Below are 17,214 nucleotides of genomic sequence, written 5' to 3'. Positions count from 1 at the left end.
AAGGGGAGAGGAAAAGAAATTAGGGAAGAGAAAAGAATGTGAAAAAATGGAAACAAAGTCTTTGTAAATAGGGAAGGGTAAAGGGGGTAAAGGAAGGGCAGGGGAACAGGGAAAAAGTGAGAATCAAGACACATCATGTAAACATACAAGATCCCACTAAATATTACTATATTATTTGCTTTAAATGTACCAATAAACTTAATGGGAAAATAGTTACTGATGAAGAAAGACTATATATGAACTGTCAGAATGGTTATTTCTGATATTTTTAACATCTGTGCTGATTTTCACTACTGTTTTATAGTACTAAATTTATATAGTAATGCTATTTCTCAAGTAAATGGGACATTCTAAAAGAAGTGGTTATTTATGATAAATCAATGGCTGTTTAATACCTCTGCTGCAAATAAAGTTATACTGTTATTTGTAGTAGCTAAACTGCTGCTAAAAAGAAAAGTATTTGTCTGCTTTTGATCTCATTATTGAAATTTTGAATTCAATCATTTTCAGTATCCTTAGCATGTTTTAATATAATCTCATTAAAGAAAATAAAACTGCTAACTTAGCTTTAAATTTTGCATTGTGGATCTGAAAGCGGATTTTGTGTTTCCCAAGTAGTGAAAAAATAATTACCTTTTTACCCAGGCAAGTATATGTGCTTGAAAGCTGTTATTCAATTGAGCTTAAGCATTCTAAGTGCCTTCCAGGCATGGATCCCTGGTTACGTAATAGAATGCATGGTTGCCCTCAAGATCACTGCTGATAAAGAATAAGCATGCAAAGCTGTGTTTTTCTTTGAAAATAATGACTTTTTAAGTTGAAAGCTGGGTGAATAGGAGTTCTCTAATAAAAGAATTCCTCTGAAAATCAGACTCTACATAAAGTACACCTTAGAGTCTTGCTTGCTACTTTTTATCCTGTAGGGAAGTCACAAAATGCAGCTAGTTTTACACAGACTTGCTGATTTTTCAACTTTTCTCACTTGGGTAATTCTTATGACCAAATTTCTCCAGGGCTTGTGTCACTGAGGAAAGAGAACAGTCTTAGTTACTGAGCAAGTAAGGTAATTTTTATTCTGCTCAAACTTTCTTTAAGCCATCAAGTTTTCAATGAAACCATCATTGCATACAATCATTGGTTTTCTCTCTAATTGGCCAACTGCCTGCAAGTTATCTTGGGTAAGCCAGAAAAGCTCAGCATTGAGAAAACCAGGGCAAGTTATGTGTTAAATTCCACAACCAAGACATTGTGGAAACAGTATGAAAAGCACACACTTGACACTGAAATATTCTGCCAGACTTCAGTTGAGAATATCAGAATTGTGAGTAGCCATCTCAGAAGAAAGACTAATAATAAAATGTTCATGTATTGTGGCTTATACTTTGTTTTGTTTATTAATAGGATTTCACCAATATTATGTTCAAGGTTCTTTATCACCAAACTGAAAAATCTTGAATCTATCAATGATTTCTACATAATTTAGAATGGCCAATGGTTTTTATAAACCCTGCAGATTTTGCATCTCACAATATTCCTCGAAGCCAGAAAACTGGCTCTTCAGTCACTTCCACTCTGTAGTGACTGGAGGGAAGGAGCAATTTTTAAAAAGTGGCTTCATAAGGTGCCCAGAGTGAGAGATTCTTCCATAGCCTTGACTTATACAATCAGTATAGACTCAAATCTCTCATAAAACAGAAAAAAATTCAATGAAGTGCTATCAGTTTGACATGGAGTAAGAATTCACATTGTCTTCACATATAAAATGTTTCTGACTGTGTAATGGTATGTAAGGCTAGCTAAACTATAAGGACAAGAGAGAGCCAGCAAGTAGAGTGCAGCCTCTTTGAGTAATTCAATCAAGCAAAAATCTAATTGCAGCTGGAAAGGAATTCTGCAGATTAACTTATGCTACCAATCAGTTGGCTTTCAGCTCTGATCATCCTTCACAGGCCTGACCTAAGGAGACAACACTTTAGAACGGACTGAAGCTTTCTTGGCAAATAATACTTGCATTCATAATTGCTCTCTCTTCTCTGCACCTTTCCTTGTGAGCCGACAAAGATTCATTATTCTAGTATGTTCGATTTGGGAGTTCACACCTGTTTTATTTGTACTTCTCCAAGAATTGATGATAATAAAATATCTTATGTGATTGTTGGCTATTCATATACACCCTCACATGTGGGGTTTGTCAAATTTTTTGCTCTTTTTCTGGAATTGCCTTTTAATTACTGATTCGTGCAGTACTTGAGTTGTTCAGAATATCTCATAGATATTTTCTAGACATAAGTCCATGAATATGTATATGTATTTCAAATTTCAAATACTTAACTTCTTTCTTGAAAGCATTTTACATCTTACTCATTGTTCATTAATGTAGCAGCTTCACAAATGCTTATTAATGCTCTGTTTGACGCTTCTATGTTCAAAACTTGTAGCAGTAGATCAGATTAAACCTGCCCTCCCTGAGCTCTTGGTGTTTGACATTAGCCCACCAAGCCATCCACTCTGCAGAACAGTGAACTGCTGACCACTACCCAGCTTCAGCCCTAGTTTGTTCTTCTGTCTTGTTTCGGCTTTACTGTTCTCCCCATCCCATCCCCAACTTTGTTGCTCTTTTCTTATTTGACTGTGCCCTTCTCTCCACCCTGAAATATTTCCTCCTTCTCTCTGTCCCACTAAGTGCTGTTAAGTGTGCTTATCACAATATTCTACTAAAAAATCGCTCTTATCAAAAAGTTTTAAATTATCATCATTTTGTTGAGATAATACTTTCAAAATTCTCTTTTTGTATCAGGCAATTATCTTTACGCAGCATAGTACTTACAAGAAGAGCCTAGAAAACTCATAAAAATTGCAGAATCCTGGATATACCACCACCAAACATTTAGGTTAAAACGTCTTTGTATATTAAAAATCAACATAGATCTGACTTTATATCCTGTGTTAACATACATGTTGTTCCTTCTCCCTCAGCTGTGCTATTATCCACTTTATAATCATTAAATCCCATGTTACTATTTTGCAACTCACTAAGTTTCTAAGGTTGCCATTTCTTAAATGACCGTGATTTCTTGTTTTCCGAGCTAAGAGTCTGGGCTTAGTGTAAGCCCCTTCCAATGGATCATCCTCCTCCATTGGGAGCAGTGAAATCTATCAACTCTCTAGTTGCTCCAGTTATGCCTCAGCTAGCCTCCATTAGCGCCCATCCTGAGGGAGTAAATCAAAGGCACTTTTTCTCTAACAGAGAAGAGGAAGACTGAAAGGAACAATTAATATCCATTGAGCTCTTCCTCTGCGCTGGGTCCCTAAAACAAATCTGGCATCTGTAAATCCTGTCAGTAACACATGGAAGGAAGTTCAGCCCATTGAGACTCCAGCACACACTGCTGGCAAGTTTTAAAAAAAGTTTTAAACCGTGTTTGACTCTAAAACCAAAGAGCAACATACCTCATTAATAAAATGAAAATAAGCAACACTAATTACATTTAATTATGTAATTATACCATTTAGCAGAATAATTACAAATTGCTTCACAGAAGGAAAAACCAGCAGTCCCTTCATGCTTTAGCAGTCCCCTCTGCAAGTATCGGATACATCTTAAATTTTAAAAATATGTGCAGTTTTTAGAAAACAAGACAATTCTTGGCTGCTTTCTACTTTATAAAAGTTACTTTTTATTGGACTTCTCTGTATATTCTCACTGTTCCTTGTATCCATTAACCTTACTACACTATATTCTACTTGCTTGTCCAGATGTTTTGAAATTTTGTTTCAACACCTCCCAGCCCTCAATATACTGATATTCTGAAGAATGAATGGCCTGGCCTGGGATTTAGCTTAGTAGCATTGTACCTGCTTCGCAAGTGCAAGGTTGTGAGTTCAATCCCCGGTACAGAAAAGAATGAGTGGGCCTTTCCTCAGGTCCAGCACCTTTTTAATCAGTGAACATAAGATATGTAAGATGACTTGACTTTTAAATGGATCCATTATTCACAACAGCAGAAAAAGTAGTAGTAGTAGGGTAATTTTGCCCCATTCTAAAATCCACACAATTATCCTAGATATTATAACTATATTTCATATGAAGGTTAGACCCACAGACACTGCTTACAAAGGGAAGTAAAAGCAACAATAAAGTCCAATTTTTTTCTTTAGGATATGGGATTGTACCTGGAAAAGAACAATAGCAAAGAAAAAGGGAAATGAAGCTCTAGGAATCAAGAAAAACTCACAGGAAAACCAGAAACCACAGAGAAACTGAAGAAACAAAAGACAACAGAGAAAAGAATGAAGCAGGTTGGATAGCTAACACTGGCTCCTGGGGAGGAGGTCCTATCTCTGTGTTTTCTCCTTTCTGAGTGAAGCCTGGGATCAAGGCTGTAAGAAAGTGAGACATTAAGAAAACCCTCAAACATGCTGAATAGGTTGAAGAGCTGTATAAACACCAAAATATAACCAAACCCAAGAACACATTACAGGATGACAGAGTCTAACTAAAGAGATCTCTACAGTAGTGACAGAGTTTCTCTACCCTAATTAATCTTCAATCCACACTGCGAAAACAATAGGGAAGTGAGAAAGCAACACAATATGCCTCCAAAAATCCCTAACTCCCCCAAAGCGGATCTCTTCTTCTACTAATGTAGAAGAAGCTATGGGTAAAGAACTCAGAAACTAAATGATAAAAATGTTTGAAGAGGTAAAAAAAGAAACATATAAGCAGATGCAGAAGATGTTTAGTGATGGTAAAAAATATTTAATTAAACACATAAAGGATTTTTACCAATAAAATGCTGGAGGATCTTAAAGAAGAAGCAAACAATAAATGAATCGGGTTAAACACAGTACAAGTCATAGATGACCACCTCAGTTATGAATTAGAAACTATGAAGAAAGCAAACAGAAATACAGGATATAAAAATTTTTAATGGAAAGAATGTGTAGCAGAGTTGACAAACATAACTGAGTGTTAGAAAGAGAAGAACAATTGGATGTAATGGATCATAACCCAGAGATACCTAACAAGACATGAGGCAAGCTGGCTCTAGCAGCTGCTAGATCTCTCTCTCTCTCTCTCTCTCTCTCTCTCTGCAGAATCATAGGAATAATAATAGAAAAATTAGAAAACAACTGATATGATATAAAATGATATAAAAATTTATCCACTAAATCACAGCAGAAAATGCTCCAAATCTACAAAAATAATTCAATATTCAGATGCAAGAGAGCTATAGAACCCCAAATAGCCATGACCAGGAAAAGCACCTCTCCATGATACATCAAAAACAAAATTTCAGAAATTCAACAAAAGCAGAAATTACTAAAAGATGTTAGAGGAAAGTAGGAAGTGACCTACAAGGCAAGCCCAATAGAATAACTGTGAATTACTCAGCACAAACCACTAAGGCCAAGGAGAGCATGGAGCAAAGCTTTTTAATCCCTAAATGAAAACAATTAACCCAGACATTTATATCCTACAAATCGCCCTCAAAATTGAAGGGGGAGTAAAGATTTTCCACAAGCAACATATGCTGAAGAAATATGACTAGTAAACCAGCATTGCAGAAAAAACAATAAGCATCTTACCATAATGAATCGTAGTATCAATCTTCTCAGCTTCCTCACTCAAAAGACAGAATAAAAAAAAAGACACAGACTGGCAGACTGGATTAAAAAATAAAGTGCTTATATTGCCTACAAGAGACGCAATTCAAAAGGAAGTACATAGACTGAAAGCAAAAGGGCAGAAAATGGTTCTTCATTTAATAGAAGCACCCCCCCCAACAAGCCAAAATAGTTATCTTATTTTCAGATGCAGACAACATCAAGCCAAAATTGACCAGAAGAGACAAAGGTGGCTGCTTCATACTGGTAAAGGCAACAATCCAACAGGAAGAGACAATAATGGTAAATATCTGTGCACAGAATATTGGCACATTAAACTTTATAAAACAAAAACTGCTGGACTTAAAAGGGAGTCAAGCACTAATGCAATCATAAGGGGCATTCCAGTACCCAATTATCATAATTACACAGGTCAACTAGACAAAAAATGAACAAAGAAACATCAGCGCTTACTCAAACCATGCCATAAATGAGCTTAATAGATATACACAGAGTGTTTCATCTAAGCGAATTTCTCAGAAAAATATGGAAAGTTTTGCAAAATAAACCATATCTTAGGCCATAAGGCATGTTTATTTAAATACAGAATTAAAATAATATCCTGCATGCTATCAGATCATAGCAAAATGATGCTAAAAATCCACAGAAACTATGAAAACATATGGAGATTAAATAATAAATTATTAAATAGCTGGGCATCGTGGTGCACTTCTGTAATCCCAGCACTCAGGAGGCTGAGGCAGGAGGATCTCTGTGAGTTCGAGACCAGCCTGGGCAACATAGTGAGTTCCAGGTCAGTCTCAACTACATAGTGAGACCCTGTCTCAAAAAACCAAAAAAAATAAATAAATAAAAAATATAAATAAATTACTAAATAGTCAGTGAGTCACAAAAGTAATCAGGGAAGAAATTAAAATTTTCAAACATAGTGATCCAGGTCAGTCTCAACTACATAGTGAGACCCTGTCTCAAAAAACCAAAAAAAATAAATAAATAAAAAATATAAATAAATTACTAAATAGTCAGTGAGTCACAAAAGTAATCAGGGAAGAAATTAAAATTTTCTGCAATCAAATGACAATTGAAACAAAACATACCAGAACCAATGGGACACAATGAACACATTTCCAGAAGGGAAGTGCATAGCTGTGAATTCACACATGTAAAAGAAAAGAGTGATCCCAAATAAGTAATTCAATGGTGCCTTTCAAGGTCCTAGGAAAACAAGAACCATCTAAATCTGGGACTAATAGAACAAAAGAAATTATAAATATAAAATCAAAGAAAAAATTAATGAAATTGAGAATAAAAAACAGAATACAAAGGAACAATGAGTGACAGAGTAGAATCTTTGAAAGAATAGAAAGGAAATCTGGGGCTCGAGGGAAATGGAGGGCTGGGAAAAAGGAAGGGAGGTGAAAAGGATCAAAATGGGACAAGTTTATGTCCCAACTTTCCCATGATGAATATATGTGCTATGTTCCACTAACCGATGCTAATAAAACGGAAGCAATACAATTCATGCAACTTATACAATGGGTGCTAGACAGATAAAGGATGAGTTTTAAAAGCTTTTAATAAGGGGATAAATAACTTCTGATTGGAAATTTAGAGGTACTTAATACCACCCTCTTAAAATCATGTATCATCAAAAATAAGCAAACAGAAACAAATGGAAAACTCAGTAAGCTGCGTATTATCTGAATAGAGTCTAATTTGTAATACATTTTGGAAAATAAACAGATAATACACTACTTTATTACTGAGTATTCTTCCTCTGCCCAGACCCATGCCTGGGAAGCCTCCTGTGTGCAAGCCATGTATAAGCTTTACTTTCGACTTAAGCAGTAAACATGTCTTCATTTAAACCAAACTATGTGTAGCAAAATACTGTAAAATAAGATATAAAAGACATTTTCTCTTTATAAGATCTTGATTTTTAAATAACATCAGATTTGAGGTTACTCTAGAAAAAAAAAAGACAAGAGCAAACTAGGATTGATAAAGCTATAATCGCACCTCAGATAAACCTCATTGGCTACAATACTGTCACTGTGCAAAGCTAAGTTTTTTTTTTTTGTTTTTTTTTGTTTTTTGTACCAGGTATTTAACTCGGGCCCTTGTGCTTCCAAGGCAGGTGGCGGAACCACTGAGACAAATCCCTGGCCTTGAACTTGAGTTTTGAAGCAATTAATGAAATGATTCAGGGACCAATGTTACGACTATAAGAGATACCGTAGTGACAAAGTGTTTTTTGTTTTGAGTTTTCAAAATGATTTCAGATTTAAATAGAAGTGTGGTGCATTAACTAATGGTCAACTTGGCATACCCAGCTGGACAGAGTCAGTGTGGTTTGGGCATGGAAGACCCACCCGAGGATCGTTGCCAACGGCATAAAGGGAGAACTGGAGGGAAAATTGCATGTTGTTGATTTTTCTGAAGAAGTTTGTCTCAGGTGGTTTTCCTGATACAATCTTGGCTATTCTCATCCTCAGAGGAGCTTGGAGCCTCCCTATCTCCAAGGATGGTTGCTGTTCTCTGGTCTATGCCTTGAGCATTGCTTCCTGGCTCCAGTACAGATTCCCTAGCCTTCTGAAAAAGATATTTCCCCCTACCAAAGTACACTTTCTAGCTTCAACCACTGGCTTTGGGCCTTCCTGGTAGATCCTTGATATAAACTTGCATGAGACACTGCCGAGGGCCCTAGGCCTCTGGCTGGGCTTATGGAGGACATTGCCTTAGACTCTTGTGAGGACATTGCTGTGGAATTCAGGTCCTTGACTACAATCTTTAGGTATAAATTCCTCTGCATTTGACTTTTTAGTTGAATATTATAAAATAATCCTATAAATTATATATTCTGTATTACATCTATTCCCTTGCACACCCTCAATATACCAGGAAGTAAAATAATTATGTATTTATAATTAAAAATTAACCTTTCAATGCTTCACTTATAAATGCTCCACTCTTTCTCAGCGATACCTCAAAGTTACTGTGAGGCTGGGACCCTCAGATATTGATCAAGGCCAATTCAAAGGCTCTATGAATGAGTAAACCATTGAGTGAAAGCTCATGCTTTGTTATTTAAACAGTAGCTTCTGAAGAAATTGGCAGGAAATATATGATTCCTCAAGGAGTCTTTCTGTTGAGTGATCTATGGAGTCTTAGGTGCACAGTTACCTGAAAACAGAAGGTTAATGAAGAAAAAGTGGAAACTGTATTATAAATAGAGCTGTGTGGAACTCCTAGAACATCAGAGCACTGAGCCTCTAAGAAAAGAAGAAAGTTGCAAAAGGCACTACAGCATTTGATAAGTACAAAACAGTCTAAAAAATAGTTTTAAGTGTCTTTGTTGCATGCTTTTAGAACCCTAAAGGAATGATTGCTACTCAGAGGTGTCTTCCAGAAATAGCTGGTCTTTAGGATTTGAGTTTCTAATGACGCTGGGGCAATCTCATTTTCATTACACCAGGAAAGATAACTGATTAGATCAATCAAACATTAGTCCAAGTGATACGATCAACAATAGAATTCCATCTTACCCTAGAAGAAAGGCTGTTATCAAGAAATGAACTACAAAAATGGCTGAAGTGGAAGTGGGAAGGGTAGGAGAAAGAAAACAAGGGAAAAGAAAACATGAAAATGGAAACAAACTCTTTGTCAATAGGGAAGGGGGTGAAGGGAGGGCAAGGGTATGGGGAAAAAACAAGAACCAAGATATATCATGTACAAGATTCCAATGATAAATGCAACTATATTGTTTGCCTTAAATGTACAGTGAGCTTAATGGGAAAAAAAAGAAATCAACCAATAACAAATGCTGGTGGAGTTGTGGAGAGAAAGGAATCCTTCTTCATTTTTGGTGGGAGTGCAGACTGTTGTAACCACTGTGGAAATTAATATGGAGGTACTTCAAATAACTAGGATTGTAAGTCACATTTGATCTAGCTATTCATCTGCTGGTTATCTTCCCAAAAGAATTAAAGAATCATTTGACAAACATATACGCTCACCCATGTTCATAGTGGCACAGTTTGTAATAGCTAAAATTTGGAAACAACCACCTGCCCATCAAGATGTGTTTCATATATATATATTGGAGTACTACTCAGCCACAAAGAATGAGAAACTAGAGATATTTATAGCTAAGTGGATGAACATTGAGGCCATGCTTTTAAGTGAAATTAATAAGTCACACACATTTAAATATCAGATAGTTTCTCTGGTGTGAAAAAATAAAAGTGTAAATAAGGATCAAAATGTATAATTGACATTGTGTAACAGGAAGAAAAGGTCTAAAAGAGTAGAGGAAGTGGGAGGGGTAGAGGAAGGGTAAAAAGTGAAAAGAAAAACTATGTGAAGAGGAAAAACATGGAAACAGTGTCTTTGTAAACAGGGAAGGGTAGAGGGGGTGAAAGAAGAACAGGGAAATGGGAAAAAATAAGAACCAAGATAAGTCATGTAAAGGTACAAGACTCCAATGATGAATGCAACTGTAATATATTCCTAAATTGTACCAATAAACTTAATAAAGAAAAACAAAGAAAAAAAAAACAAATGTTTAGCCATAGACTAACTCAAAGCCACATTTGTCAATGTTTTATGCATGTCCTTTTGTGAATGGTCTCATCTAGCCCATGATTTTTACAAATGGGCTGTGGAAGGAAGGTCTTGTGCAATCACAGAAAATGATAAAACTATAGAAGTTATTATTTGCTCAGAATTACACTGCTTATTGTTCAGCATCAGGGGCTTGCCTATTTATGAATATCTAGTTTCAATGGTAAGTATCACTAAGCACAAGAAACTAAGTGAAAATATTATAAACCCTGATCTCCAAATACTCTTCTTTCTAGTGTACTGGTCAATATTTTTCTAAATATTTACTAATTTACCTTAGCAGGAAGAAAATTTACTCACTATAGATTTTATCACGCACCGGAGATATAACAACCGTGTTTCGTGGGTTCATCAATTCATTAATTTTTTTACTAACTGTCTAAATCCATTCAAATGTCTATAACAAAACATTTCAATATTGGTATTAAACAAACGACAGAAATTTATCTTTCCTGATTCTGGAGATTGGAAAAATCAAGGTGCCTTCATGTTTGGAGTCTAATGAGGTCCTACTTTCTGGTTTATAGAAGAGGCCTTTTCCTTTTCACTGCATCGTCACACGGTGGAAATGTCACGGCAGCTGTCTGGGACCTCTTTTATAAAGAGGATAATCTGCTTTACGGTAGAGCCACCCTCCTGTTCTAACCATCTCCTGGAGGCTTTATGTCCTGATGCCTTCACTTTGGCGATTAGATTTTCATCAAAACATTTGAGGAGGACACAAACATTCACACTATTGCAGCCGCTTACTGTGTTATCATCTTAACAACAAATGCTCGAGATACATATAATTGACATCATTTTTTAAATTTGTAAACTGAGTCTCAAGGATACCAAATAATTTAACAAAACTCATGAATATCAGACTATTCGAGCCAGCATTCAAATCCAGAGAATTTAATCCTGTATTTTAAATAGCATAAACACAGAGATTCTCTTATGTTCATGGGAGTGAACAATTTTGAATATATACCTTACATGATAATATTTAGATAGAACACATCTTCCACCTACACAAATACAGGAAAGGGTGTGAGAATAAAGGAGATTTTGATACACAACTTGAAAGAATAATACAAATGTCAGAATATTCTTTGGAATTTATGAAGTAACTCAAAGGACTATGAGAGAGAAAAAAGCAATATAAACTCTGTGCATTTTCAACTGATAATCAGTGAGAAATATGTAAGATCATTTCTATTTATATCCTTATGGCCAATAAGTTCAGAGCTAAATTTAATCAAGTAAAGTATATATTTTATCCCTGACTTCAATTATAATGACATCTGCTTCATCTAAAATGGTCTAGAAGCTATTTTCTTCTTCATTTTAACTTTGCACATTTTTTAAAGCTCTTATAAAATCTTAGACTATCTTGGAAAAGGTTAAATTGGCACCCTGCTATTATCATGGTAGAATGAAGGAAAATTTAAAATTACAACATTAACAATGTAATAGAGAGCAAATTGGCGTGATTAGATTAAGATAATTTCCACTTACATATGAAGATATAAATTATATGTCAGTATGTGCTCCCCATTAATCCACGATACCAATTATTTCACCTGCAAAATATGTTTTTACAATTAATATTAACATGTGGCCACAAAAGTATTCCAGAGTCTGCTTTTACATTAATTAATACTATGAATATCCTAATAGTATATGTTATGGATGATATCAACATTTTACCCATACTTCCAGCCTTAGCATTCTGATAATAAATACAAATCATTGTACTCTAATCGATCTTTAAAATTTGAGATTTATCATTGGAAAATTCTTTTTTTCAAAGCCAGCATTGCACCTACGAGTCATTTTGTGTTTATTCTAAAAATACCTACACAATGGCCACCACTTCCAAATTCCCTTTTGGAGAGTTTAATTTTAGGTCTTTTCTCATGACACAATTTCCATGCAAAGTAATTTTACACATACAAGATAATTTTTGTGGAATATATTGATTTCTGCAGAAGACATGGTTCATGAGAGCTACTTATATTTTTTATTTTTCTGTGAAATAGATTATTTAACAAACTATTTTTTTAAAAAACTGCAGTCTACAAAATGGGGCAATCTGCTCTAATTTTATTGTTTCATCAATAATTTGAGTCCTTTGGTAACTGTTTGACTTAACATGGTCTCTCATTGGCCACCATCCAGGGCTTATCAACAAAAACATCCTGTCAAACTTGGAGTCAAAAATGTAATCAAGAATATCTGATGATTTCTTAAGCCAGGGACAATGACAAAAATCTAATGTGACTTCAGTCTTAACTCACTATACTTTTTCTCTTCCAAATGATATTCCTACAGCAGCTCATATAAATACAAGTCTTCTCTTTCCATCCACACTAAAATATCAGTGCAAAAATATTTTTCTTAAATATATATAAATGCTTACTATTATTAAAGAATAGCCAACTTTTAAACTCTAAGTTACTTTACATTTTTTTTCTATTATTCCACTATATTATTTCACTACCTTGACAAAATTTTAAGCTAAGATGAAAACACAGCTATGAAACATTTTGTCTAACTTTGGATTACAAATGAAGAACAGCTATCTTTAGAAACTCTCAGAAGAGATCATTTTAAGATTTAAGTACAATCGTCTGATTATTTATAAAAATACAATATTGTGCAAAAGCGTCCCTTTAGGAATTCTTTCACATGTGTGCATTTTATAAATTCACTTCAAAGAGTTTGTTTAAAATTCCACTTCTTTTGAGATAGGCATAGGTTTATTTAAAAATCCTCCATCTAAAGATGTCATTGGATATACTGACAAAACCAATATAAATTTCTGGATGAGATCATTCGTGAATTTTGTGTTCGAGTTCTTTTTAAAAACATCAGCCCTGTCAATTTGATTATTGGTCTAATTATATCCATCTCATTAATTTTTTAATTTTTTATCATAAAAATACAATTTTTAAAAATATTTAGGCATTAAAGAAAAATAATTGATCTTAATCCACTTTCCCAAATCCAATTCTCCTCCTTGTAAGGGGTAGCCCTGGCAGAGCAGAAGCCAAAAGAAAGCCTGAGTCAGTGACCAGCGAGGAGGCAGTTGTCCTGGACCAGGGAACTTAGAGAACTCCAGGCTGGCGTAGCACAGGGTAGCACAGACTACCACCTGGGTCTCAAACAGGTTGTTTGAAGGTCACCTTCTTCCAGGTGATTCTCATAGTGTATTCTTTGTGATTGCATCTGTCAAGAGATTTAGTACTGCAAGGCTTTGGTCTCCATCTCAACTTTATTGATCTAGATACACTGGAGTTGGAGTGTGTGCATGAGTGTGTGTGTGCGTGTGTGTGTGTGTGTGTGTGTGTGTAAGACTTGATTGAGTTTCGTTGGGAACTTCAGAGGAAGGTGGAGATTTTTCCTATACTACTTGCACCCCACATAAACAGCTTCTCCCATTATCATTTTATTTCATTTATTACAATTAATAAACCTACATTCATACATCACTATGACTCAGAATAGACAGAGTTCATGCTTAATATTGCATGTGCTGTTTCCACACATAAAAAGACATGTACCCACTAAGATATCATAGTGTTTAAACTATTCTAAAACCCTCCTGTGCTCTACCAGCTCATTTATCCCTTTTACCTACCCCATAGTAATCACTGATCTTTTTGACGATCTTTGTATTATTTCCAAATTTTTGCCCCTTCCATGTAGGAACTATTCACACAGTCTTTTCAGATGGGCTTCTTATGCTAACTAAGATGTATTTAAATTTCCTCCACATCTTTTCATGCTCTGAAGTCTCATTTCTTTTTGACATTGAATAATATTTCATTGTCTGTATCTATCTGTGTACTAAGGGAAGTCTTGGTTACCTCAAGATTTGGCCATTATGAACAAAATTTCTATCAACAACTCTGTGTGGACACAGACTCCCAGCTCCTCTAGATATAGTGCACAGATTGTATGGTACAAATATGTTTAGTTTTTTAAACAACTGCCGATCAGTCTTCAAATGTGTCTGTACCATTTCACATTTCACATTCACACTAACAGTAAATGACCATTCCTTGCCAGCAATGGTGCTCTCTGTGTTCTGGATTTTGGTCATTGTAACATGTGCGGAGTGCTATCTCGTTGTCTTTTTAATTTTCATTTCCCCGAGGACAAAAGATATTGCACAGCTCTTTTTCATATGCTCATTTGTTTTCTGTATATGTTCTTTGGTAAGGCATCCAGATTTTTGGTCCATTTTTAAATCAAGGTATTTTCTTATTGTTGAGTTTAAAGAATTTTTATATATACTTTGGATAACAGTTTTTATCAGATATTCTCTTCCAAATATTTTCTTGTAGTCTGTGGTACCTTGATTTTTTTGATAGTGTCTTTCATAAAGGATAAAATCACTCCTCGAAAAGATAATTCATGGGATGCAAATTTATGAGTTGGTGGGATTTCATTTTGCTCTATACTTCATTTATACTTTGGATTTTTCACATGAGAAAAACCATATGGCATTTAACCTTATGTATCTTATTTCTTTCACTTAGTGTTATATTTTCAAGTTGCATCTGTTTTCCTATCAATGACTCAAATGTATTCCTCTGAATTTTTCATTAATATTCCATTATATATAGATACTACATTTTTCTATTCATTCATCTGTTGATGGACACATAGGTTGCTTTCATGGTTTAACTATTTTGAATTGTGCTGCTATATGTAATGGTGTGCATATATCACTGTAAAAGGATGCTTCTAACTCTTGTGGAAAGATTCTAGGGGAACAATTCCCAGGGGAATGTCTGGTCAAATTTTTAGTGTTTTTAGGAATCTCCATATTGATTCCATATTGACGGTACTAGTTTACATACCCACTGGCAATATAGGCGGGTTCTTTATTGAATACACTCTCATCAGCATTTCTTATTGTTTCATTTTTACATTACTGCCATTCTGTCCAGTATAAGATGAACTCTCAGTGTTGTTTTAATTTGCATCTTTCCAATGGCCAGTGATGTCAAGCATTTTTCCATGTATTTATATTTCTCCTTCTGAGAAATGTTTATTCATTTTAGTTGTCAATTTTTTATTGGATCTTTTCCTTGAGAGGGTCTAATTTTTTTTTGAGTTCTTCATATATTTTAGCTATTAATCCTCTCTCTGAAGTATCCAGTTTAAAATAAACTCAGCAAAGAATGAATTTCTGTTAGAATGTTTTTGATTATGAGCATTTGATTTTTGTTATTCTGCCTCATGATTTCCATCTTTCTGCTTGTATCGTCCCCTCTCTTTCAGTGCTATCTACTCTTTCATTTGAGACCTTAGCATATTAATTATAATTGTTTTAAATTCCCGATCAAATAATTCCAACATACCTTCCATATTTTCAGCTGGCTCTGATGCTTGCTTTCACCAGTTTATGGTTTTTACCTTTTAGTGTTTCCTGCAAAGTTTCCTTGATTCCTAAGCATAATGTTTGGGTAAAAGAAACTGCTATAAACAGGCTCTTAATGATGCAGTCATACATTGTGTATGCAATGTAGTCCTATAGGACACCATGTCTGCTCTGCATAAGTCTCTGGTATGTGAACTTCAAAAATTTTTCTCTTTCTGCTCCTACTACCATAGGTGGGATAGGATGGCTAGAGAATGATGGAGTAGGACATTTTCCTTCTCCTGTGTGGAAGGCCGGGGCCATCTGGAACTAGGCATTTCCCTTCCCTGATGCCAGTTAGGCTTTGAGGAAGCCCGAGGAGATAACAAGGTGGTGAAGAAATTCCTCCGGAAGGCAGCTCTTGTTAAGAAAAACAGCATTGTGTTGCATTTCAAGATGATTCTTTTTCTCCACTCCTAGAAGCACAAGGGAATTTTTCTCCAGTATTTACAATGGGAACATGATCAAGTGCCTGAGTGAAACACAAAAAACGTGACAGTCTCTCTACGATTGGGTCTCCCTGGAATTTTCAGATCTCACAGTTACCCCCACTGAACCTCCCACAGCTCATTAATGACCCAAATTTTCCCACCTCAGAACTAGTTCCTGCAGTAGTTTCAGCTGATGAGTTCCTGACCCCACAAACTGTACAATCTTTGTATCTGCTCTCTGGTTTTGAGAGCACCAATTTCCTCTGTGACTTCATTTCTTCTGTAAATCTAAGAAGGACTGATTTTTATTGAGAGGATGGGATAGTGATTCCAAGTTCCTTGCATGTGGAAACAGGCTCATTAATTTTCCTACTTTATTATTCAAATTCGTGTTGGCAAGAAATTAGTGTTGGCAAGAACACATTTCAACTAAAATTTTGATTTATTGCTGGTGAGGTGTCATTTGGTAAAATTGATTTAGAAAATTGTTTGTCATTATCTACTGAAGTTGACCATATGTTTCTTCAATGAACTACAAATCCCATTCCTGGATACATACTCAACAAAAACAGGTGCATTATGTACATGTTTCAACCAAAAAAATAAGTACTAGGATGACAAAATACATTCTGGTGGTGTATAAAATGGGATAATGTACAGCATATACATAAAGTATTGTCAACTGCTATGATACACATGAAATGCAAGACCACAATATTGAGTAAAGGAAGCTAGACACATTGAATATACAGTTTATGCTACCATTTAAATATATACCTGCAAATTTAAAAAGGGCGGCTCAGTATTGTTAAAACTCAGAATTAAAGCTCAGAATAGAAGTTAAACTTTCAGAAGAGGTGGAAGCGGTAGTGGTTGGGTGGGGCCACAATGGAGGCTGTTGGGTATTTCCAATCATTTGTTTCTTGACCTAAATAATGAATACATAAGGAAGCTTCAGTTGATTTCAAAACTTCAACTTGGATTTATTGTCTACCATTTTCACTATCCAATTTCAATTCTTATCTTCAGGTATCATGTTTCCAGGTCTTGGTGATGTACAAGAGGTGTAACTCAAGCCTTCGTACCTGAGTAGTGATTACCATCACCTTTTTCAGT

The sequence above is a fragment of the Fukomys damarensis genome, unplaced genomic scaffold (genome assembly GCF_012274545.1).
Source record: "Fukomys damarensis isolate Sample0158 unplaced genomic scaffold, DMR_v1.0_HiC HiC_scaffold_35, whole genome shotgun sequence".
Lineage (NCBI taxonomy): Eukaryota > Metazoa > Chordata > Mammalia > Rodentia > Bathyergidae > Fukomys > Fukomys damarensis.
This window is presented reverse-complemented; position numbering follows the sequence as displayed.